Genomic DNA, 24,160 nt, shown 5'->3' on the forward strand with positions numbered 1-24,160 from the left:
CTGTGTGGCTCTTGTTCATGGTTCTTACGTTCCAAGTTCACAATGTAATTCTTTCTTTGAACTTTGGATTTTCTTTTCCCGCATGGCATTAGCAACTAAATGTTCTGAAAGCTTTAATTTAGTCATATCATAAACATCATTACTGTCCTAAGAATATCTCAGCTCTTCCTCAGTAGCATAGTGAATGCCATCCAACCTGAGGGGTCCATCATCTGACATTGTATTGTCAAAATTTTCCTATATCTACCGCTGTAGTTTTCTTAGTAAAATGCAAGGTAGGTTTAACATTGTCTTTGTCTCACAATATGAAATAATGTCTTTGCTATTATGATTAAAGTGGTCATCCACCTCCAACAACTTTCTATACTGCTGCTTACCCCATAGGTCCCTGCTTGTTTTTGCTGGGCAGCTGGGATGACTTTTACATCTTGGCTGACCCTACTAGGGGTATATCTTCTTGGCATACACTCCTAAAGTTTCTCATTCATCCCTCCCAGGAACCATCCGGTTCTCTCACTGAGGCAGCATGGCAGAACCTGAGGGGGGAAATATTGTAATTCATAGAAACATAAAATAATTTATAATTCATTAATAAAACAGATATCATTAATAGGTAGATGTTAATATGAATAGGCTATAGGATTATAGCTATAGATTATAAATATTGTTTTAATAGTAGAAAGACAAAAAATATTGGTAGAAAAAAATAGATTTATGGGGGGAAAATCCATTTTACAAAGAAATATTTATTTTATATTTAACTAATAAAAATCCCATTTTTGAGGTCACAACCTGTCCTGTATATGTGATGTTATTCTGAAAACAACCTATGGCAATGGAAAACAAGTAGTTTGCTTGTTGCCATGCCATCGTCTGCCATTCAGGTTCTCAGATCGGTGCATTAAGGTGTTGCAAAGTGCTTGTTTCAGTGTTCTTCATGAGAAAAACAAAGATAAAATCTTTGATCCCATTATCATGGGGGCAAGCCTACAGGTTGTACCACAATCCAGTGATTAATATTTCTAATATTTCTTTTGAAAAAGAGCCATAGGCTAATTGAAATTAGGGTCAAAGTCAAGATTTTTATCTTTTTATGTAGATATAAAGCTCTCACCCAAAATATTTTATTAACCATGAAGAAAATATATAGACTCAATGTCTGTTTACCCGGTTACCTTTCTCTGTCATCTCAACATCACACACAAGCTTTCCCACAATGTAAACAAAAGAGTTGGGCATACAGCCCAAGACAACCCCCCCTCTCCAATCTAAATTATTTTTCTTTCCCCACAGCTGTGTTTGGAAGATAATGGCTTTGGGAGCTACTTATTCTTCAAAAGGCAATATAGTCCTAAAACACAGTGGGTACTGATCATGGGTGAAATCCAGCAGGTTCTGACAGGTTCTGGAGAACCGGTAGTGGAAATTTTGAGCAGTTCGGAGAATCGGTAGCGGAAATTTTGAGTGGTTTGGAGAACCGGCAAATACCACCTCTGGCTGGCCCCAGAGTGGGGTGGGAATGGAGATTTTGCAATATCCTTTCCCCAGGAGTGGGGAGGGAATGGGGATTTTGCAATATCCTTCCCCTGCCACACCCACTAAGCCATGCCCACAGAAACAGTAGTGTTGCAATATTTTCAGGATCAGACTCAATAATATTAGTAAGAGTTAAAGGTTTAAATATACTTCCTTTTATTTACAATAGGCATTCTATATTCACTGAATATTCACAAATAGAAGCAAAGAAAAGGGTGTTGGTAGCTCCTTATATATACAATGGGTGGAGCTATGAGTGGGAGTGGTGAATTATGAATACATTAAGAAGTGAAGAATAAGTTAACCCCTGATACCCCATTCATATACTATTTACACATTAGAGAATAAGGCATTTACATCTGACAAATCCCCCTCTAAATGCCGATTCGTTATACAACACCAATTACACTCAGATTCAGGACAATACAAGATATACAATTTAGAAGTCAAATATTTGTGCTGCTTAGAAGGTAAAGGCTTTGTCAATATGTCAGCTAATTGTTCTGAAGTATCACAATGCACTGCTTTAATAAATCCATCCTGAGATAATTGTCTCACATGTTTAAATTTTATATCTATATGCCTGGACCTTTGTCCAATGGCATCAGATCTAGATATTTCAATGGCTGCTTTATTGTCTTCATGCATAACAAAAGGCAAAGCAGGTTTTTTCCAAACATCTGAAATTAAATCATTAAACCATACAAGGTTATTTGCAGTTTTGGATAAACAAACATATTCCGCTTCTGTCGTTGAAGTGGCCACTAGTTCTTGTTTACCGGTGTACCAGTAAACTGGACAGTCATTTAAGAGAAAAATATAACCAGATGTACTTTTTCTGCATGAGGTGTCTCCAGCCCAGTCCGCATCTGCGTAACATGCAAGCTTTGGTTCTTTATTATCATTGGGTTCTAATATTAAACAAAAGTCTAGTGTACTTTTCAGATATCTTAAAATTCTTTTAACAGCTTCCCAGTGATACATTGTTGGTTTGCTGACATGTCTGGATAATAAATTGAGTGGTAAGGCGATATCTGGTCTAGTCCAATTAGATATATAAAGAAGTGAACCTATGATTGATCTATAAAATGTGTTATCCTTGAATTCAGGGGAAGATTCATCAGTATTTCTAAGAAAATCAGTTTGCATAGGAGTATCACAAGGTTTGGCATTGTTTAAATTACATTTATTTAAAAGTTCTATGATCTTATCTCTCTGAGTAAGTTTGAATCCTCTTCTAGTTTTATTAATTTGGACACCAAGATATTTGTTCACTTTACCTAGAGATTTCAACGAGAAATGTTCATTTAGCTTATTTACAAAAATTTCTCTTCTCTCTTTGTGTTTTCCTATATATAATATGTCATCTACATAAATCAATACAAATTCAATGTAATCATCACCCTTTTTGACAAAGAAACAGTTATCAGCAGTGGTAGCATTGAAGTCCATTGTTTTAAGTACTTTTACTAAACAATCATACCATCGTTTACCAGATTGTTTTAACCCGTATAAACTCTTGTTCAACAGCCAAATTTCATTTTTGTTTGTGTATTGACTGTGAGGTGCTCTTACGTATATTTCCTTATCTAGTTTTGCGTGTAGATACGCAGTCTGTATGTCATATTGAAATACATCAAGATTGAGTGCTGATGCTACCACTAGAGCTGTTTTGACACTCTCTGTTCTTACTGTGGGGGAATACGTGTCAGTATAGTCCTCCGGATATTTTTGTGCATAACCTTGTGCAACTAATCTAGCTTTGTATAGAGTATTGCCTCCTTCTAAGTTCTTAATTTTATATATCCACCTGGTACCAATAATTGTTTTATCTTTAGGTGCAATTGCAGGTGTAAATACATTTAATCCTTGTAAACTTTCCATCTCTTTCTTCATAGCTAATTCCCATTTTTCTTTTTCTTCACGAGGGAGTTTTAACACTTCCTCATATGTGTTAGGTGTTATTGGCTCACCATCCATATGCATTATGTAATCCTTATATTTATTTGGCATTTGATTTCTGTTGTTCCTAATGGTTCTTTCAGGTTTACTATTGTTGTCATGCAAATATCTTGCTTCCTTTTTTGTTAGTGCGTCTGTCTTTATTTTGTGTTGGCTATTTGTCCAAGTTTTGGTTTTGTTTTTATATTTGTTGATATTTTGTTTTTCTATGGTCCCTTTCTCATGAGATTCTGTATGTTTGTATTTATTTGGAAATATTTCATTAAGATGTAATTTAGACCAGTTGGCCTGTTCATGGAACACAGCTGTTCTGGATACTATAAATTTGTTATTGTTATCAATGAATCTGTACCCTTTAGTGCCAGTCTCATATCCCATAAATCTGAGTCTTCTGGATACGTTTTCTCCCTTTCTTCTCAATTGCTTAGGTATGTGTACGTCTGCAGTGACTCCAAATATGTGCATGTGTGCTAATTTTGGTTTCCTATTATACATTACTTCATATGGTGTCTTATTTACAATACTGGACCAGGTTCTATTTTGTGTGTAATTTGAATAATGTAAGGCTTCTGACCAGAATTGTTTGCTTAAGCCAGCATCTTCCAATGTGCACCTAATCATGGTTTGTAATGTGGAATTCTTCCTTTCTACAATTCCGTTCTGGAACGCGGAAAATGGACTAGACGTGTAATGTAGCATCCCTCTATCTTTTAACCATTGGGAGAATTCTTTAGACATGAATTCACATCCCCTATCTGTCATAATTTGTTTTATTCTGATATTGTGTTGTGTTTCTATGCGTTTGTAAAATTCCTTAAATTTTTGAAAGGTTTCATCTTTGTGTTTTAATGTATAAACAAACCCATAACGGCTATAATCGTCTACTATTGTCAGGAAGTAACGTTTCCTATAAGTGATTGATGGAGTTAATGGGCCAACTAAGTCCATGTGTACTAAATCAAAAATTTTGTTAGTTGACCTAGTAGATTTTCTTGGCCTGGGACTAGTTTTTAGTTTTGTAGATTTACATACTGAGCATTCCAAATAGTTTTCACAATTTTTTATTTTGACACCTTCTGCGTGTTCAGTCATTTTTTGTACTACAGGAAAACTGGCATGTCCTAACTTCCTATGTAAGATGTGAGCACACTCATCATGAATTGGCTTACCTATTTTTGGTTTTTTTTCATTGTGTGTATCTACGTGGTCATGAGATATTTTACATTCATCATTGTCACTGTTACTAATATTTTCATCATCTGCTTCAATACAATCTTCCATATTTGAATCAATGTTATGTAACCATTTTTCCTTTGTTATCAGATAAGGTAGGCCTCCTTTAATCATCACAGTGCCTATATCTATTTTATTCTTCTCCAAAGTCGCTTTTCCCTTTGAAAAAACTATATTAATGTCAGAATCTCTACTTAGTTTTATGGCACTTAGTATGTTATGAGGTATTTCAGGTATTAACAATACCCCCTCTATTTTTCCTAGACCAGGCAGGGTTACATTCCCTCTACCTAATACTTGAACCTTTTCTTGGTTAGCTACCTTTATTACAAATTTGTCTTCTGTAAATGAAGACAATATATTTTTGTTATTAGTGGTGTGATTAGTTGCTCCAGAATCAATAAGCCAATTATTGTTCTCATTTTGCTGTATTTTTGTGTTGTCTTGTTTATTTAATCCATTCAGTGAACCAGATTTTCTATCCTTTGAATTATCTCTGCCCCCTCTATTCTCTTTGTAATTTGGTGGGCTTCTATATCTATGTCTATCTATGGAAGACTGTCTATAATTGTATTTGTTTCTATATTCTGACCTATGTCTTTCCTTAGAAATTTTGGGACAATCTCTTCTATTGTGTTCCCTGGATCCACAATTGTGACATTTAAATGTTTCATTATATTTTTCTTGGAAAGCTACTTTCCTATATGGTTTGTGTTCTGTGTGATTGCTAGAACGATTCCTTCTTGAATTGTCTTCTGCTATCAATTTATTGGATAGACTTTCTATGGATAAATATCCTAGATTGATAGTGTCTAAATGTGACATAAAACTGTCCCATGATGGATCAAGTGAGTTGATAATAACACTTTTCATTGTTTGGTCTGAAATCACCTCCCCCCTTAAATGCAGCTCAGCTCTTATTTTGTTCAAAGATATTAAATGCTCACTTATGGAAACCCCTGGTTTTACCCTAGATGAAAAGAAATCCTTAGACATTCTTGTGGTGGTAGCTACACTGTCGCTGTGAAACAAATTAAACATGCATTGAATAATTTCTGAAACAGTCAGATTTGGCTTGATGCTATGATACATTGCAGGAGACACACTAGATATTATTAAGAAAAATGCTCTATGGTGTAAACAATCTATTTTTAAAGTCCAAGGTCTTTTTGGGGGACTAGTGATAAAAAAGAGTAAATTCTCCTTCATAAAGACAACCTGGAGCTGTTGATACCATTCTTGCAAATTAATGCCATCAACCCTTAGCTTTGGGAAGTCATTGGGTAAATTTCCGACATTATTTTGTCCATTACTTACAACCTGAGGTAGTCCGTGGTCTCGCAAGTGTAGAAAATTGCAAAACGGCATGGGGATGCTCGCAACGAGTCTGCATGGTCTTCTTGCCAGTTCATGTCTTCCCGGATCGTCTGCGTAGTTCTGCGCATGCGCGTTGTCCATTTCTTCTTTGGAGTCGTCGTGGAAGGTTCTCTCTATTGCGGCTCGCTCGTTCTGTTCCTCTTCAGATGAGTCGGTCTCTGGTTCGATTTTGGGAGTTCTGACGACGGCGGCTGCTCTTCTTTTTCTTTTGGGGGCGTTGACACTTGCTTCGGTCTGTGGTGTAGAGCGGTATCGACAAGGCTCTCTGGGTTCGGGCGTCGGCGCTCTCGAAGTCAGGATGGGAGCGGGCAGGTCTTGAGGTGTCGGCTTGCTCGCTCGCTTCTTCGGTGGCTCTTTGGTAATTTTTAGTTTTGGCCCAAATGCAGCAAAAAGCGTTTTCATTGCTGATTTTATTTGGGATTTTGTTGAATCATCTTCACTTTCTGATTCTGATTCTTCTGAGGAGTTTGAAACTTCTTTTTCATTTTTGTTGTCTGATAACGTTTTTCGCGCCAGGAATTTTGAATTGAGCATTTTGATTGGCTCTGCTTCGCTCACCTTGGAGGCCCGTTGAAACCAAGATGGCTGCCATTCAAAATTTCGCGCGGGATCACTGTTTTTCTTCTTCGTAATGACTTTCTCTGCATTCGTATCACTCACTATTTTTGGGTCTTTAGACTTCTCATTAGTGATGTTTTTCTCTCTCGCTGCTCCGCTGTTCTTCAGCATATCTTGGAGTTTCGCGATGAGGCTTTCATCATTCTTCTGGCTCTTTAATAGTTTTAATATCTCTGACCTGAGTTCGTTATTCTCTATTTCGATTTCCTCCTGGTCATCATTTTCATCTATTATTTCTTCGTCTTCAGTGGTGTATTCTTCGGATTCTTTCGAAATTGCGTTTGTGGATTCGTTGATTATTTCTTGTTCTGTTTCCATTTCTTTGCTGTAGGCCCTAGTGTTGGGCCTATCTTTCTTAGACATTTTTAAGTTTTTATTGAGTCAATTAACCATCCTCTGCTACCAGCTTGTTGCAATATTTTCAGGATCAGACTCAATAATATTAGTAAGAGTTAAAGGTTTAAATATACTTCCTTTTATTTACAATAGGCATTCTATATTCACTGAATATTCACAAATAGAAGCAAAGAAAAGGGTGTTGGTAGCTCCTTATATATACAATGGGTGGAGCTATGAGTGGGAGTGGTGAATTATGAATACATTAAGAAGTGAAGAATAAGTTAACCCCTGATACCCCATTCATATACTATTTACACATTAGAGAATAAGGCATTTACATCTGACAAGTAGCAAAAAAATTTGGATTTCACCACTGGTACTGATATCCCTTCCAGAAACTAGTCTCCAGACTATGTGATTGTCACTATCTCTCCTTCTTGCCTCTTCTGCAGAGATAGACCAAGTAAATGGTTGCCTTGATTATATAAAGGAAATCCAATTGACATCTGGCTGAATTAGGGTAGTCCTGGGAGTTTTCTGGGCTGGACACAAATTCCCTAGAAAACTTCCTTCATCCAAATATTTTGGAAGCAACTATCTAGGAGATATAGAGCTAAGGTAGCATTTTAGTAGTAATCCTGTTACTACTATTACTTTCAGCTGGAGATTATACCTATAGGTCTGAGTTCCCCAACATTGTCCCTTGCCTTATTCTGTTTTTTAATGTTTAAATAACTTTATTTTGAACAAAATATAGGAAGAAGCTATCTGGATGCAAAGCAAACATGAGGCTTAAAGGATCTCACTTAAGTCTTATGGATGTTCTTAGAAATTAAAGTGGTTGCAGAACTTTAATGTGTATCCACAAACCTAAAAAAAATGGCATAAGTAAGTTCACAGTTGGTAAATATGCTAGGGGCCTAGAGAAGTTGCTGGGATAACCCTCATCAGTTTCTTCTAATGCTTTAGAACCAGAAACATTCATTGTGGCAACCCATCTCATCCCTACAAAGGAGTCTCTTTAATACCATATACAATATATAGGTTTTACTAGGTTTAAGCCTTCCTTTAACCCAACTCAGGAAGCCTGGATGGAGAAGGTCAGACAATTGCCCCCAGCCTGCTAAACTGAAGTTAACAGAGAGAGTTTATAACAGGTGCTATGCCATGGTAACAGCTAACTTCAGGTCCAAGAAGCCAGATCTGTTTTACAGAGCAGAAATCAAAGCAGCTTTCGTCACTGAAGCCCCAAAGATGAAAACACTGTCTGTAGTGATTTCAAGTTAAAAGAGCCTTGGTGGCGCAGTAGACTAAAGTGCTGTTAAGTAGCACTAGCTGCCTGCAATTACTGCAAGTTCAGATCTCACCAGGCTCAAGGTTGACTCAGCTTTCCATCCTTTCGAGGTAGGTAAAATGAGGACCCGGATTGTGGGGGCAATAAACTGACTTTGTATAAAAAAGAACACCTCTTGGGGGGGGGAGGCGAAAGCCCTACTAAGCAGGTATATACAAAAGTATGAAGGCTATTGCTTAACGCATTGTAAACCACCCTGAGTCTCCGGAGAAAGGTGGCATATAAATCGAACCAATAAATAAATAAATAAATAAGTTGTGAAATTTATTTCAGAAGCTACACCTCCATACAAGGTGGAGGTTGTTCAGGATGCAGATATATTCAGGAACAATAATGTTTTTGAGTAAACTTTTAACTCTCATTGCAGGCATACACTTTCTGGACATAGTCATTCCTACAGTTTTAAAAGTGATTTTGATATATCCTTATGAAATACTCATAAGAGTTAAACTGTTCTCTGTCTTTCTGCCTGCCTGCTGTGCTGAGCCTGGACTAGAGACATTTATTGATTTAGAGACCCTTCTCAGATTGGTCCTCAACTGTGTTCATATTTTGATGCAGCCATTTTGTGAATCAAAATATGAACACAGTTGAGGACCAATCTGAGAAGGGTCTCTAAATCAATAAATGTCTCTAGTCCAGGCTCAGCACAGCAATCAATCAATATTGAATCAACAATATTCATGCAAATAATGTTGCTTTCACATTCATATACCCATTGATTCCAAAAGTTTATAGTAAAGCTAAAGCATCAGGGCTTCCAAAATCTGAACAACCATTAGATGCCAGCAAGGAGATACAGAAAATTCTAACATTGTGCCATCTAGTGGTCATCTGGATTTTGGCAGCTCAAATATGGTAGCTTAATGCTATTTTGCTTTTGTGGGGAGCATCTAAGTCTGGAAAGCTGTTTTTCAAATTAAAGTTACTGTCAAGGGAGGACTTTGGAGTATAGCTCCATGACCTTCTTTTGAAGTGAAACAATAGGCAGACCAGGCTTCTTACATTTTAAGAAAATTGAAGCAATACATATTATCATCCCAGAGGAGATCTTTATAAGAACATTTAATTCAGAATTTAAAATAAAATAACAATTGTACCACTGCTCAGTCTTCAAAACACTTTTAAAGTTGCAGAACACATTTTTTTTTAAAAAGGGAGCAATTCCGTGTAGATTGAAAATGTTCAGCATCCATAACTATGGTTTAGAAGAAAGAAAATATCAAAAAATGAAAAATAGAGGGAGAGGAGAAATGGAGTATCTTAAAGTTGAATGTTGTTAGTTGGAATGTTTCCCTGTTTATACAAAGATGAGCATTCTGAAACATTTAACATTCCTTGTGGCCCCTCTTGTCACCTCTATTAACAAGTGTTTTGTCTCACTGACAAGTTCAGAATCTGTATTCCCATGGATAGTAGATGATCAGGAATGGTTTTAGGTAGCTTTCTGCAGTGATGTCAAAAAAGTCAGGATGAATGTCAATCTAGATTCCTGTATAAGCCTTCACTGATGAAAACCTGGAGTCCTGACTACTCAGAACTATACACAGAGGCTAAAACTGCTATTTTATTGGGTACAACTGTTCTTCTATAAAATAAGCTGAAAACTTAAGTGTGTTACACTGGGGCTATAACTCAGATAAAGCATCTAAAACATTTAACACTGTTCTGTGAGGCATCTATTTTTGGCACTTCTAAAACATGTTTGTAAACATGCCAACCTACAGACAGATATATTGACATAGTTAAGATTGTGTGAAGAGTCAGCCAAGAATAAAGCAGTTTTCCCAGAATTTCGTAAGAAATCTCCTGAACATTTGTCATTCCTGCGGTAGATCTGTAAAGAAATGAAGAAATTATAGCTAGCAGATGAAATGGCAGGCTATGAGATATTTCCAAGTACAGTATATTTTTCATTGATACTCTGCTTGTTTGGAGATAACTTGGAAAATAAAATTCCAATGTATGTTTATAAATATATTTTACATGAAGTTCAAACCTCCTCATAATTGATTAAAAGAAGTTTTATGAATGATTAAGCAAAATATTTTCTAGGCTGGATCAGGGGTGAAATCCAGCAGGTTCCAACAGGTTCTGGAGAACCAGTAGTGGAAATTTTTAGTAGTTCAGAGAACTTGCAAATACCACCTCTGGCTGGCCACAGAGTGGGGTGGGAATGGAGATTTTGCAGTATCCTTCCCCTGGAGTGGGGTGGGAATGGAGATTTTGCAATATCCTTCCCCTGCCATGCCCACCAAGCCACACCCACAGAACCGGTAGGGAAAAAATTTGGATTTCACCCCTGGGCTGGATCCTCAATGAAACCCACAGTAAAAATGTGCTTGTTAACTGTCTTATTGGTTTGAACAAATTACTAAATTATCCTTATCTACAATCCAAATATCAAACTTTAGAATTAGAAAGTAGTATACTGATATAAAAATAAACATGTGACCAAGTGACCAAAGCCCTTCCAATTTGAATGTGCGTGCAGTGCCCTAAACAAAAATAACTACAACAGTGGCACTAATCAGTGGCGGAGTAAAAGGAATAAGTGTGTGCTCTATGTGGGGCTGTTCTTGAAGACTACCTGGAAACTTCAGGGGGTACAAAATGCAGCAACGCATTCAATTATTTGTTTTTCTTGCAGAACACAAGTTATACTCTGCAATGGTTACCAGTTTCTTTTTGGGTCCAATTCAAGGTACCAGTATTGACCTTTAAAGCCCCTCATGGCATGAAACCAGGTTATTTGAAGGACTGCCTCTCCCCAGTTTCATCTGCCTGTCCCACCAGATTCAACAGAGAGGGCACGTTCCTTCATCTAGGGAACTTCATTTAAAAGTCCCTAAGCAGTGGGCCTTCTCTGTGGTGGCGCCTGCATTATGGAATCTTCTCCCTCCCTCAGGTGAGATTCACCTCATCTCTTCTGAGCTACTGAAGGTCTCGCAAGACTTGGTTGTATCAGCAGGCATGGGGATCCCAGGGGATGGATGATCTAGTGAGGTGGCTCCACTGTTATTAACATCCCTTCATCTAGTTTTTATTTTTGCTGAGTGTTTTATGGTTTTTGATTTTTTGTTAACAATTATAATGATTTTTAAATATTGATTGATTGCTTTAACTTGTTGTAAGCTGCCTAGAGTGGCTTGTTCTGTGAGATGGGCAGCTATACAAATTAACTATGAATGAATGAATGAATGATAAACTGTTTGTGGAGGAAGTTTGGAGAAAGACTGGAAGGAAGGAACAGGTAAGAGAAGATGAAAATCAAAGGAAAGAATGAGATGTATCATTAAAAAAATTGATCAGCTTTTCATGTATCCTCAAGAAACCATATGGGAGTTTGCATCATCTTCAAAAGGGAATCTAAGATTTGCAAAAGAGCCTTGGTGGCGCAGCAGACTAAAGTGCTGTTAAGTAGCACCAGCTGCCTGCAATTACTGCGAGTTCAAATCTCACCAGGCTCAAGGTTGACTCAGCCTTCCATCCTTTCGAGGTAGGTAAAATGAGGACCCGGATTGTGGGGGCAATAAGCTGACTTTGTATAAAAAAGAACACTGCTTGAGGGGGGGGTGCTGAAAGCCCTACTAAGCAGGTATGTACAAAAGTATGAAGGCTATTGCTTAACGCATTGTAGTCTCCGGAGAAAGAGCGGCATATAAATCGAACCAATAAATAAATAAATAAATAAATAAATAAATAAATAAATAAATAAATAAATAAATAAATAAATAAATAAATAAATAAATAAATAAAATTCATAGAGAAATGAGACATTCCTTATGCTCTAGCTCTCTTGGGCTACATGGGTCTGGGACATTTCCCAGTGCTGAATTAAAGGACTGTGCCCATTTCCATGAGATGGCAAATAAGTACACTGACATGAAATTTGCTTTTGCTAATCCCTATCTTGTATCTTGGGACAAGGTGGCTCAGTGGCTAAGATGCTGAGCTTGTTGATCGAAAGGTCGGCAGTTCAGCGGTTCGAATCCCTAGTGCCGTGTAATGGGGTGAGCTCCCGTTACTTGTCCCAGCTTCTGCCAACCTAGCAGTTTGAAAGCAGTTTGAAAGTTATCCCTAGAAAAATAGGGATCATTTTGGTGGGAAGGTAACAGTGCTCTGTATGCCTTTAGCATCGAGTCATGCCGGCCACATGACCACGGAGACGTCTTCGGACAGCACTGGCTCTTTGGCTTAGAAACAGAGATGAGCACTGTCCCTAGAGCCGGAAATATGCAGGGGAACCTTTACCTTATCTTGTATCTATTGCCTGCACATCCCTGACTTGGCTTTAAGGCAGTGGTGAAATCCTGCCGGTTTTGTCTGGCTCACGCGAGCCGGTAGCACCAGTGGCGCATGGTTTGGTGAACCGGTAGCAGTGGCAGCGCAAGGCTCCGCCCCCCCTCCCAACCGCCCAGACATCGTTACTTCCTGGTTTTTAACCCTCTGCACATGCACAAAGTCTTCTGTGCATGCCCAGAGGGTCAAAAATCGGATGTGACGATGGCGGTGGGCGCACTTCCGAACTGGTAGGGAAGGTAAGTAGATTTCACCCCTGCTTTAAGGTAAATGTGAAAAAAGGCTAATAGATCTTATATAACTTTCAGATGCCTTGGTCAGAGTCATAATAAAGGTAGGAACGCTAATTTAAGCCTGCAGAGGAATGTGTCATGAGGAAATGGTGGAAAGTAAGTTTTTCGCACGGCATATTTGTGTCAGTTAAGTCCATTGTATTACTTTATGTTATCTATTTTCAAGACATTATTCCTATAATTTCACTTAAAAAAATTCAAAACAGAATACTTTACTTGAATAGAATACTTCATGGGCCAAGTGAGATTGGACACCATAAGGAATTTGTCTCCGCTGCATAGCTCTCAGTGTACATACAAACAACAAAGTAATATAATCATAAGATACCAATAGGAGAAGGTAGTAAAAAAGTTGAGAAGGATAATAGTAATACAGGCATATTACCTGCATTACATCTTTGCTTTAATGTCTAATTCTTCCAATATCCCCAAAGTTTAAAATAAATTACAAAGTCTAACAAACTTTAAAATGACAGACTAGAAGCCAGTGAATAAAGGGCAAAACCCAGAGAAAGAAAAGAAAAGAGAAAAAAGAAAGGAAAAGAAAAGAAAAGAAAAGAAAAGAAAAGAAAAAGCAGCAACAAGCAACAGTCAAGCTTACCCTGAAGCAGGATGATCTTGAATGGAAAAAAGTGGTGAGAAAGATCTCCTGAGGCAAGATGTTCCATATCTTGTGCCCAATAATGGAGAGGACATGTTCCTACAGTCATGAAAACTGTAAGCCATAAAAAAGAGATTCTGTCTAATATCAGCTTCTCTGAATGAGCAGGACTATGCAGCAGGAGGAAATGTATAGTGTAACCTCTGGTTCCAAGCAATCTAGAGATTCTAACCAGGCTATCTGCTGGTGATTTTGATAAAGAAGTGGAGTAATTTGTGCCAATCTATAATATTACATTTTGAACAGTCAAAATTTAAGGCAGCCTCTCACAGAACACATCACAATGAACAACAACAAGATATTTTAAGATGATTGATCAGAAGTCTTTATTAAAAATTATACACACACATTTTCCTTTTATAGACTTGTTTATAACATTACCTGCATTCACTCCAGTTTGCGTAATATTGTAACCCAGTTACAATAAAACTAAACTATGTAGGTGACGATGTCCAGTCCTGCCTTAGCCAGAAACAGGTGTATTAGGAATACTTGCCCAGTGAAGTAAAGGAGGGCATCAATTTTAGATGTAATGTTCAAGGGAGGTTCTACACATCCATGACAAAAGAATATATACTCCTAAAGGATATACAGGTATATGAACTTTTTAAATTAGCCAGCTATTTAGAATACTGGGTGTGCCCCTTTATCTTCAGCAGCCTCTTTTCAATTATATCCAAAAGAGAGGTGGGGTGAGGTGGGGAATGGAAACTCCAGTAGATAGGTTTTCTTTACAACTTAAAACTTACAGTTAACTTTAGTGAAAACTGAAAGTGGCCTCACAAAATTACACCTAATTCAGAGCTTTTACATGCACTTTTCCATTTCGGAAGCATGGAAGTGCCTAAATTAGCAAAACAGAAGTAAACTGTTGACTGCTTCATTGCAGGATTAAGTGTGATAAATGGAGGTTTTGTTCAGCCTGCGTCCAGATGTTGTGTCTATACTGTATATGTGTGTGTGTGTGTGTGTGTGTGTGTGTGTACTATTTTTTTAAAACATTCTTGGCACACAGCCCATATATATTTTGGATACTGCAGGGAGTATATAATATTACTGGAAAATGATGTGGTCTGGTAACCTTTTAAATAACATTTCCTCCCTCCTCTCTTTTCTAATAGTTTGTTTTTCTTTCCATGTTTTCCTTTATTGGGAGATTTTGAAAAAAGTAATGAATGTAAGGCTTTTTTTAAAAAAAGGAGTGATTACTTTCCTCCTTAAAAAAAAAAAAAGTAAGAGTAAAGCGACCTGTAAGGGTGCAAACATAGCTCAAGTATGGGACCGTTTTGTCTAGAATGTATTCCATATTATTCTTTAACTTTCTTAGCCAATTTGGCTTGAAAAGTGAAGTTGGGATTTGGCAAAAGTTAATTCCCCTTCCATACACCTTTTACCTTCCCACTATTTATTCTAAACTTCCATCCAAGATGTCGCTTTTTTTAAAGGAAGTACCTGCCATTCTTGCATGCTTTGCCTGAAAAGAGGTGGTTGACTTGCCTTTCCTGAGTTTAAAAATACGGCATCCACCAGGAATTTGGACCTCCCAGTTTTAAGGAAAACAAACAAAGAAAAGATTGTCAGGCAGGCCTCAAAGTGCCGGCATGCCGCCATAGAAGTTGCCCTTTGCATGCCTTTGAGTCTGGGCCTCTTCTGCTTTGGAGAATGCCCATCTAATTTGCAGTAATAGCATCCAGCATCTTTTCCATTCAGGGAAGCCTGGCTGAACTGTCTCTTTTCCAGACTTTCCCTTTCTCCAAGCTCTACTGGGCCAGGTGCTGTGAAATTTTTCCTTTGCAATCAGCCATGTGAAATGATGCACACTTCTAGTTTGCTAAGAAACACAGAACAACTTCAACCAAGCACTTTTAACTGAACATGCTTTTCTGCAGGAACTCATTCTTTCAATACTTTTAAACTTTGAAACAACTCATTTCAGCTCCATAAAGGATATCCTTTGATTCCCCCTCCCTCCCTCATTCTGTGGAACCCAGAATGGCTCTTGTTCCTTTTTTGCCCAGCATCTGTAATAAAATCCCGTGTCTAATTTTTTTTCACCCATCTGCAAATAAATTCACAGACAAAATTTATTTTATTTCATTTCCCCCTTCATTATTTTTTTAAACAACTAATATTCCTTTCTCATCTATTTTCCCCCACAACAACAACTTTTGATTGCAAAAGTTTGATTGCAAACTTTTGCAATCAAAAGTTGCAAACTTTTGCAATCAAAAGTTTGATTGCAAACTTTTATTAATCAACCCCTCAGTTACATGAATGTTGTACAGATAGATCATGGAGAAAGCATTCAAAGATATTCTTGTTGTGATTAAAGAACTCACTAGTGGGCAAAAACTTTTTGGATGGGCAAAAAAGGTACAAGAGCCCCCTCCCCCTCTCAATGATTATAAACACCAAGGAAACTTTTGGGAAAGGCAGCAAAATTTTTAAACATCAATTTCTTCCTTATGCTTAAAGAAATGACTCACAATTCAGCTTTCTGGATTGTTCCACTCTATGGTCACAAACTTCTGATGGCAATGTGCCGAAGAAATAGGGCGAGGTATTGACCGTTTCCTCATAATATTTGTAAATCAGAAGACTGCAGAACTGTAAACAAAGCACTTCTGTATGTTAGGAATCCATAGTTTCTATGTCTCTAATACATCTAAAACCTTGAAAATATGTTAATTAATGTATACCTAACACCCAATTTGAATGCACTAAAATATTAAAGGTGAAATAGCAGTATGCTGGGAATTAATTTTGCCATGGAATTGTGTTCAAAAGCTTCTGTGATCCAAGAAACTGAGTAACTTGTACTCCATGTAGTGAACTTTATTAAGGGAAATTTCCCAGCCATCTCTTAGCCCCACTTATCTTTTTTTAATGCTGTTTACAATTGTTTTATTTTGTAGCTGAAAGAATCTGTTAACTAGTTTTCCTAAGACATTCCCAGACAATGAGGGATCACTTATGTGATGTGATCATATCATTTCATCAAAACAACCAACTAAATAAACTTATGCAGTGAACAAAATCAGAGTGATGGCAATGGGAGATGGCAATGTGCTTCTGTTCCTCCCCCCACAATCATAATAAGTCCTCCACATATATACAAGGTTTTCCTCAGTTCATCTAAGTTGTATTGGAAATTCATGTGGATACAAATAGGTGTTAAGAAATTTTAAGCAAGTCAATATTAGCTTTACATACTGTATTTTTTGGCGTATAAGACACACTCCCCCCCAAAAGTGGGTGGAAATGTCTGTGCATCTTATACAGCAAATGTTGCCAAAGCCCCACCCACCCACTGGCCGGCACCTTTTGGCTGTTTTCGGCCTCTGCGTGTCGCGTTTTCGGCCTCCACACGCTCCATTTTAGATCTGTTCCAGGCGGTGGGGATTGTGACAGCACATTGCCGCTCATCACCATCTCCGTGCATCACATTTTTGGCCTCTGCATGTCATGTTTTCAGGCTCTGCACACCCCATTTTGGACCCGTTCCAGGCTGCCGGGGTTGCCACAGCACATCACCGCCAATCGCTGCCTCCACACATCATGTTTTTGGCCTCCGCGTATCATGTTTTTGGCCTCCTCACGCCCTGTTTTTGGCCTCCACATGTTGCATTTTCAGCTAATTCCAGGTGGCAGGGATTGGCGGTGGCGGTGCCTGGAACTGGCCAAAAACATGCAGAGGCCAAAAACAGAGAGTGCGAAGGCTGAAATTGTGACGCGCTGAGGCCAAAAACACGACGCGCGGAGGCGGCGATGGGCTGTGGCGATCCCTGCAGCCTGGAACAGCTGATTGGTGGTATTCCGGGAGGTCAATCCAACTACCAATCAGCTGCTCCTGCTGAATCAGGCTGCGATAATGTGCTGAAGCTGACCAGGCTGTTTGCTGTTTGCTACAAGGACACTAGCCAGATGAATGGATGCTGGTAGGCAGAGACAGGATTTTTTTCTCTTGTTTTCCTCACCAAAAACTAATGCGTGTCTTATACTCGGAGCATTATACCCCCAAAAATACTGTAATGTGGACATTTTTATATCCAGAATATACCTCCCTTGTTGTTTCCAAACATTGTTTGGAATTTAGTGCTAAAGTTACCTTTTAGGTTTGATACCGTATTCAGGAGTTTGCTAGAGTGAATCCTATTACATCTCAAAAGTACTAAAGGCTCGCTTGTGATTTGCATAATCTGTTTTTGAAACTATAGGTTAAATGTGGCTTTTACATATTTTCTGCATTTGATACTTTGATACTTTGACCATTTGCCTTTCTTGACTTTTTGTTTCATGTGCTTCCCACACTGGTATTATGGAATTGCTAAAATACTTCCCCTGTTTTGAGATGATGTCATATTTTGATGAATAACATTTCCCATAGATTTATTCTGTGTTCATTTTTTTTCCTGTAGCCTCTGGTCAACTTCATCTACTCATTTCCCCCCAATCATCTAACAGCTCAAAAAAACCCCAAAACTCTTGTAGAAAAAGCAGAAGTTTTTATTTATTTGCAGCATATCTTTGGTTCCTCTTAGCATGTCATGGAGGGTCTTTACACTACTCAGTGTATTAATTTTCCATAAACCAGTGATTTGGCACAAAGACTCTTAAATTATAAGACAACCTCCAAAGAAGCTGACTAAATTGCCCAAGTGAGAAAATGGAGCAGGTTTGCTGAATCAGAGATATGAAGCTAGTTCTAATCCTAAACCAGATCTAAAACAACACACAACCAATAAACTAGCCAGAATTCAAGAAAGGCTTTGATAAACTGAGTTGTTTGTACGGATTATTGAAGGGATAGGTTCCAAGTTCCCATCTGTAAAACTTCCATGTTTGCTATTTATCAAATAGAAAATGAAGTCAGTCACATAGAAAAAAAAAAGTCAGCACTTTTAGAAGACAAAAAAAAAAAAAAAAAAAGTGAAGCAACAGACATTTATATCAATAAACACCTTGGAAAAATTATTCTTCTCCCACCCCCCTTTCTATTTTGTTGGCCTCCTCCCATTTGCTCCCTTCTCTCTCTTAAGGTAGCAGTGTGGGAGCATTGCCAATACATTGTGGTCTCATGGGGAAGCTTTCCTCTCACTGAAAGAGCCCTTGCGCCTGCCAGCCCAATTAAAGCAATGTGAAAGGAAAGCAGCATCTGGAATCACGCTGCCTCTCACAGCCAAGTCACAATTGTTTAGTCTGAAAGTCGTTTCAGGGAGAGCGAAACTGGCTGGCTGTGCAGTGGCCCCCACATCTGGATCTGCGGCTAGACAGCCTCTTTGGCTGAAGGCCTGTGTGCATGTGCATTATAAACTTTAGGATATGCTGACAAGTTAAGAAGTCAGAAAGAGAGTCACACTAACAGACTGCAGCTTCTTTCCAAGATACACATGCATGCACTGTGCATGCCTGAGTATTCCCCCAACAAAGTTAAATCCATTTTTTTCCCCCAGAGGCCAGCCTCCCTTTTCTTACTTGCAGTTCTGATCAGAAGTAAGAGATAACTAGCGCAAATTAATAAAAATGTTCTCTTTGCTTGGAGTTTAAGGCTTTGTTTGCATTATTTACAACTTAGCAACAAGATCTGTTGATGGGTTTTCTCCAAGAAACACCACTGAGGATAATATTTTAGATTACTTCATCATGGTGCGGCCCCTGGGGAGACCCCCTTCAAACACGGATGTAACTGTTATGCTTCTAAACTTAAATGTGATCACAACTGGGGTCAAAATAGCTGTGACACTAAATGCGTGATTGCATTTCTTTTACACAACATCTATGAGGGGTGCAGGAGTAGATGGTTAAGGGGGAGGTTCACTCTCCTTCTGTACTGTGATCTGAATAAAAATTCCCCCATTGCTATTATCCCCAGTGAGAGGCAATTCTGACACTGGGGAAAGGCTCCTTCCTCTAGTCAGTAACAATCTGGGAGGGAGGGGGGACCTTGATGGGTGAGGGTCAACTTTCCCTCCTTCTCACACAGAGTGAACTAATCGTGTTTGCTGCTCTTTGTGGCTTTTATTTAGAAGGAGAAACTCCGGATCAGTTGAACTTGACTGTGTGTGCAGCTGGCCTTTAGTGCATTAATGTGCTCCTGTGAGAGTTTTAATAAAGGCTATACCATAATAATTTCCATTCCCACATTTTTTTATTAATTTGCTGTATTCTGATTTGAATGTGTGTGAGATACTGATATAATGTGGAAATTCTGGGGTGCGGTTACATTGCTGGGTGCCATAAGAGGGCTGAGGCCGTCTAAGAATAACTTTCATAGTCTTGCTGTCTGCTTGTACTCTAATTTGCAGAAATGAAATTGAGAAAGTGTCTGAATTTGGCTTTCTAAAACAAAGTCTCTGTTATGATTCAAAGACACAGTTTCTATCCATCTGCCTTTCGTTCCTTTGTCACCAATTTGTCATCATATTCCCAGGTTATTTTGCAGAGGGGAGCACAAGGTGGGTGGAAACAGTAAGTATAGGTAGTCCTCAACTTACAACAGTTTGTTTAATGACCAAAGTTACAACAGTGCTGAAATATGTGACTTACTACCATTTTTCAAAGTTACAACCTTTGCAGCACCCCTATGATCGTGTGATCAAAATTGAGGCACTTCGAAAGTAACTCATATCTATGACGGTTGCAATGTCCCTGGTCATGTAATCACCTTTTGTGACCTTCTGACCAGCAAAGTCAGAAGGGAAGCCAGATTCACTTAACAACCACTTGCTAACTTATCAACTGCATGATTCACTTAACCGCTGTGGCAAGAAAAATTGTAAAATGGGGCAAAACTCACTTAACAAATGAAATTTTGGGCTGAATTGTAAATTGAGGACTACCTGTACAAACAAAGCATAGTTGATCAGCCAGAAAAGCCAGATAAATTAGGCCTAAGTAATAATTATGTGTGCCCCTAGAACAACTCTGTAAGTGGCATTGATTGCCAGTGTGTTTCTGAATCCAATTAAAGGTGTTGTTTTTTCACCTTTAAAGCTTTTCATGCCATGGGGCCAAGTTAACTGAGAGATCATGTCTCTACAATTGTATGTGTTTGTCCCACCAGATCTGCTAGAGAAGGTATGCTTCTGATCCTGTCTGTTAGACAATTGCCCTTGGCAGGTCCCAAGTGGCAGGCCTTCTCTGCTGCGGCAGTGACTTTAATTGTGTATTTATCTATCCAGTTTCTCACCTAAGTGACTTTTATGGAATCTTTTCCTCCTGGAAGTGAGGCTAGCTCCATGTCTTTCTATATTCTGAAAAGAACACAAAACCGACAAGACTACTTTCTCTACCAAAGTGCCTTATGTTCTAGTCCAGTAATGGCTAACCGTTTTGCCATCGTGTGCCAAAAGTGGGGGGAGCGGGGGGGTCACATGTCCATGTGTCCACACCCATAATTTAATGTGCCCCACCCCTCACACATGCACACGTGACCCCCCGTGCTCCCCCCGCTTTTAGCACACAATGGCACGGTGGGCCCGTTAGGCCCATTATTTTGCTTTCCCCAGGCTCCAGAGCCTTTCTAGGAGCCTGTGGAGGGGGGAAATGGCCTTCCCCACCCCCTGGGAGGCCCTCCGGAGGCCAGAAACAGCCTGTTTCCCGACTTCCAGTGGGCCCGGAAGGCCTGAAAATCAGCTGGCTGGCACGCGCATGCGCACTGGAGCTGAGCTAGGGCAACACTCATGGCTCTGCGTGCCACCTGTGGCACATGTGCCACAGGTTCGCCATCACGGTTCTAGTCTGTGGCTTCCACTCTAGTTTGTGTATCAGTGATTGTCCTCATTTAGTGACTGCCTTGTTTAGTAACCATTCACAGATACGAAAAGTAACTTTGTGACCAATTTTCACAATTTATGACCTTCTCAGGTCTATAAAACAAAGGAAGGTGAAGTAAGATCATAAGCACAGCTGCAGTTTCTCTTAGAAATTGTTTTGCTTAATAACCAAGTTGCTGGTCTCATTTGCGATCACTACCTGTAGTCCTCGTTATGTTAATAAAACTTAGCAAGTATGAAAACATGGAGAACAAAGGCCAAACTATTTCAATATTTATTTCTCAGGTTACTTAGAATATAATTGAACTAACACAAAAATAAAAAATTCAGATACTGTCACTAATTACTAAGCAGTCAAGCAGTCACTTTTTAGGATTTTTTTCAAACTCTTTCCTTGTGATAATTAGGTTTTAAAGAATCATATCAGCACATCCTTCATAAATCACACTATGCTATATATGTAGCAATTTGTTCCTGACTACAAAAGGTGATTTCTCTTCATTTCAAAAACTAATACAAGCAGACAGCATTAAACACATTCTTTTACAATCTCTTTGTGCAATACGACACTTGTTGGAAATCTATATATTAATTTCCCAAGACCAGTATTGTTGAAGGCAAGTGTATTAAATACTTCCTCTGGGTACCATTAATTGATTTGGAATTTTATATGAACATCAAAAGATTTGCAGAAAAATACTTTTTTTGCAAGAATTTCCCAGTGCTGCACTTTCCAACGTTATTGATGTATTGTCTCTTTGAATTTAATAAGTAATTTTCACTAATGCCAACAGCTAACTGAAGAAGGCATGTCAGAAAATGATAGAAGTCCCATCCAGATTGGGACCTATTAATTCTATTTATCCTAAGTACTATGAGAATTAAAACTGAGAACTTGCTGTAAATTTTGGATTTTCTAAAGCAATACATAGCTATTGCCATATGCACTTGAAAAAGTATCCATTTTCTCTTCTCTTTCTTCCATATGCCAGATTTGTGTGGACTAAGAAAAAAAAGGAAAAGGCAGATACAGTATGGTGAACATAGTACAGCACTGATTTGAGGAAAACCATAATGTACATGCTACATAAAAAAAATAAGTAACTGTTTCAGTAGCATTAAAGTACTTACTTCTTACTGTAGTCTCATCTATTGAAAAGAAAATTTCTTAAGTCTTTGTTGAATAAGGAGGATCTTATTAGATGGTACAGAAAAACACTAAACTACTTTTCTGAAGGACAAGGCTTCACATCACCACATTAAATCAGAGAAGAGCAAGTAAATCGATGAAATAAGTAGAACTTTTGGCAATGGTAGCCAGCCAAATTGCAATTTTCAACCCTAAGGAGAAAACAAGTGATGTTTTTAATGTTTTAAAACTGATATTTTTCCAGGACAGATTTGTGTAATAAGGAACTGGTTATGCTGTTTCAGATGTCTCATCAAATTACTGAAGATGGAATTGTAGCAGGACTTGACAAACATAGCATATTGTAGCACACCTCCCTAAAGTAGGAGCAGTGGTGGGTTGCTCCTGGTTTGCAGCGGTCCGCAGGAACTGGTAGTAGAAATTTGTAGTAGTTCAGAGAACCGATAATAACATTGGCTGGCCATGTCACTGAACCGGTCCCGGCCCGGTCGCTGTTCGCTTACCCTGCCCACCTCATCAGAGGCTTTTTTTTTTTTTTACTTTTAAAAGCATTTTTTCTACAACCTCTTCGGCAGAAAAAATGCTTTTAAAAGTAAAAAAAAAAGTCTCTGATGATTGCGCGGCTCAGCTGGGATTGTCAGAGGCTTTTAAAAGCATTTTTTTCTGCAACCTCTTCAGTCGAAGAGGTTGTAGGGAAAAAATGCCTTTAAAAGCCTCTGGTGATCCCAGCTGAGTTGCCTGATCATCAGAGGCTTTTAAAAGCATTTTTTTCTGAACCTCTTAAGGTTGTAGAAAAAATGCTTTTAAAAGTAAAAAAAAAAAAATCTCACCCAATCACATTATCCCTCACCAAGCCATGCCCATAAAATAAGTCATGCCCACAGAACCGGTAGTAAAAAAAATTAGAACCTACCCCTGAGATAGGAGGCCATTCTTTAAAAACTAATGCATGCAACGAACATGGCAGTGCATGGAAGTGAAATCCTGGATGTAACAGCCAGGATTAATTAGGATTTAGATGCTTAAGAATGACTTATTTGGTGCTATATACAGTATTAGAAAAGAGAGAGAGGCGAGGAAATAAAGAGAATCTATAACAAATCTGACCGCATTGCAGGGGCCTCCACAAGGGGGAATCAAAAAAGTCAATGTGGACAGTGTAACTGTGTGATTGAAGCACCACCTATTTGTTGCATGTAAAAATAGGATGGGACTTCAATAATATAAGAGCAGTCACCCTTATAGACACCTCTAACACTTTGACTGGAGAAAGTAGGAAGGTACCAGTTTGAGGAACATTGGCCCATAATTATACTGAGTTGTTAGTATGTGGAGGATTGGAATTGGAGTATGTCAGTTAGTCCCACCCTGATTTCCTTGCGTTCCTCAGATTACATATGCTGAATCTGTACAACCAAACCTGGATGATGATCACACTTTTGTAGTTCTCCATAGTTTGGCGATATCAGCTTCCTTTTTCCACCACTTTGCCAAACCTGCCATCTCAAGCTTGTAGCTAGCTCAAAGCCATATGCCCTGTTCTGCTTGCTTCCGAGTGAA

This window comes from Pituophis catenifer, unplaced genomic scaffold (assembly GCF_029215685.1).
Source record: "Pituophis catenifer annectens isolate HBS135680 unplaced genomic scaffold, rPitCat1.0.hap2 SCAF_3, whole genome shotgun sequence".
Lineage (NCBI taxonomy): Eukaryota > Metazoa > Chordata > Lepidosauria > Squamata > Colubridae > Pituophis > Pituophis catenifer.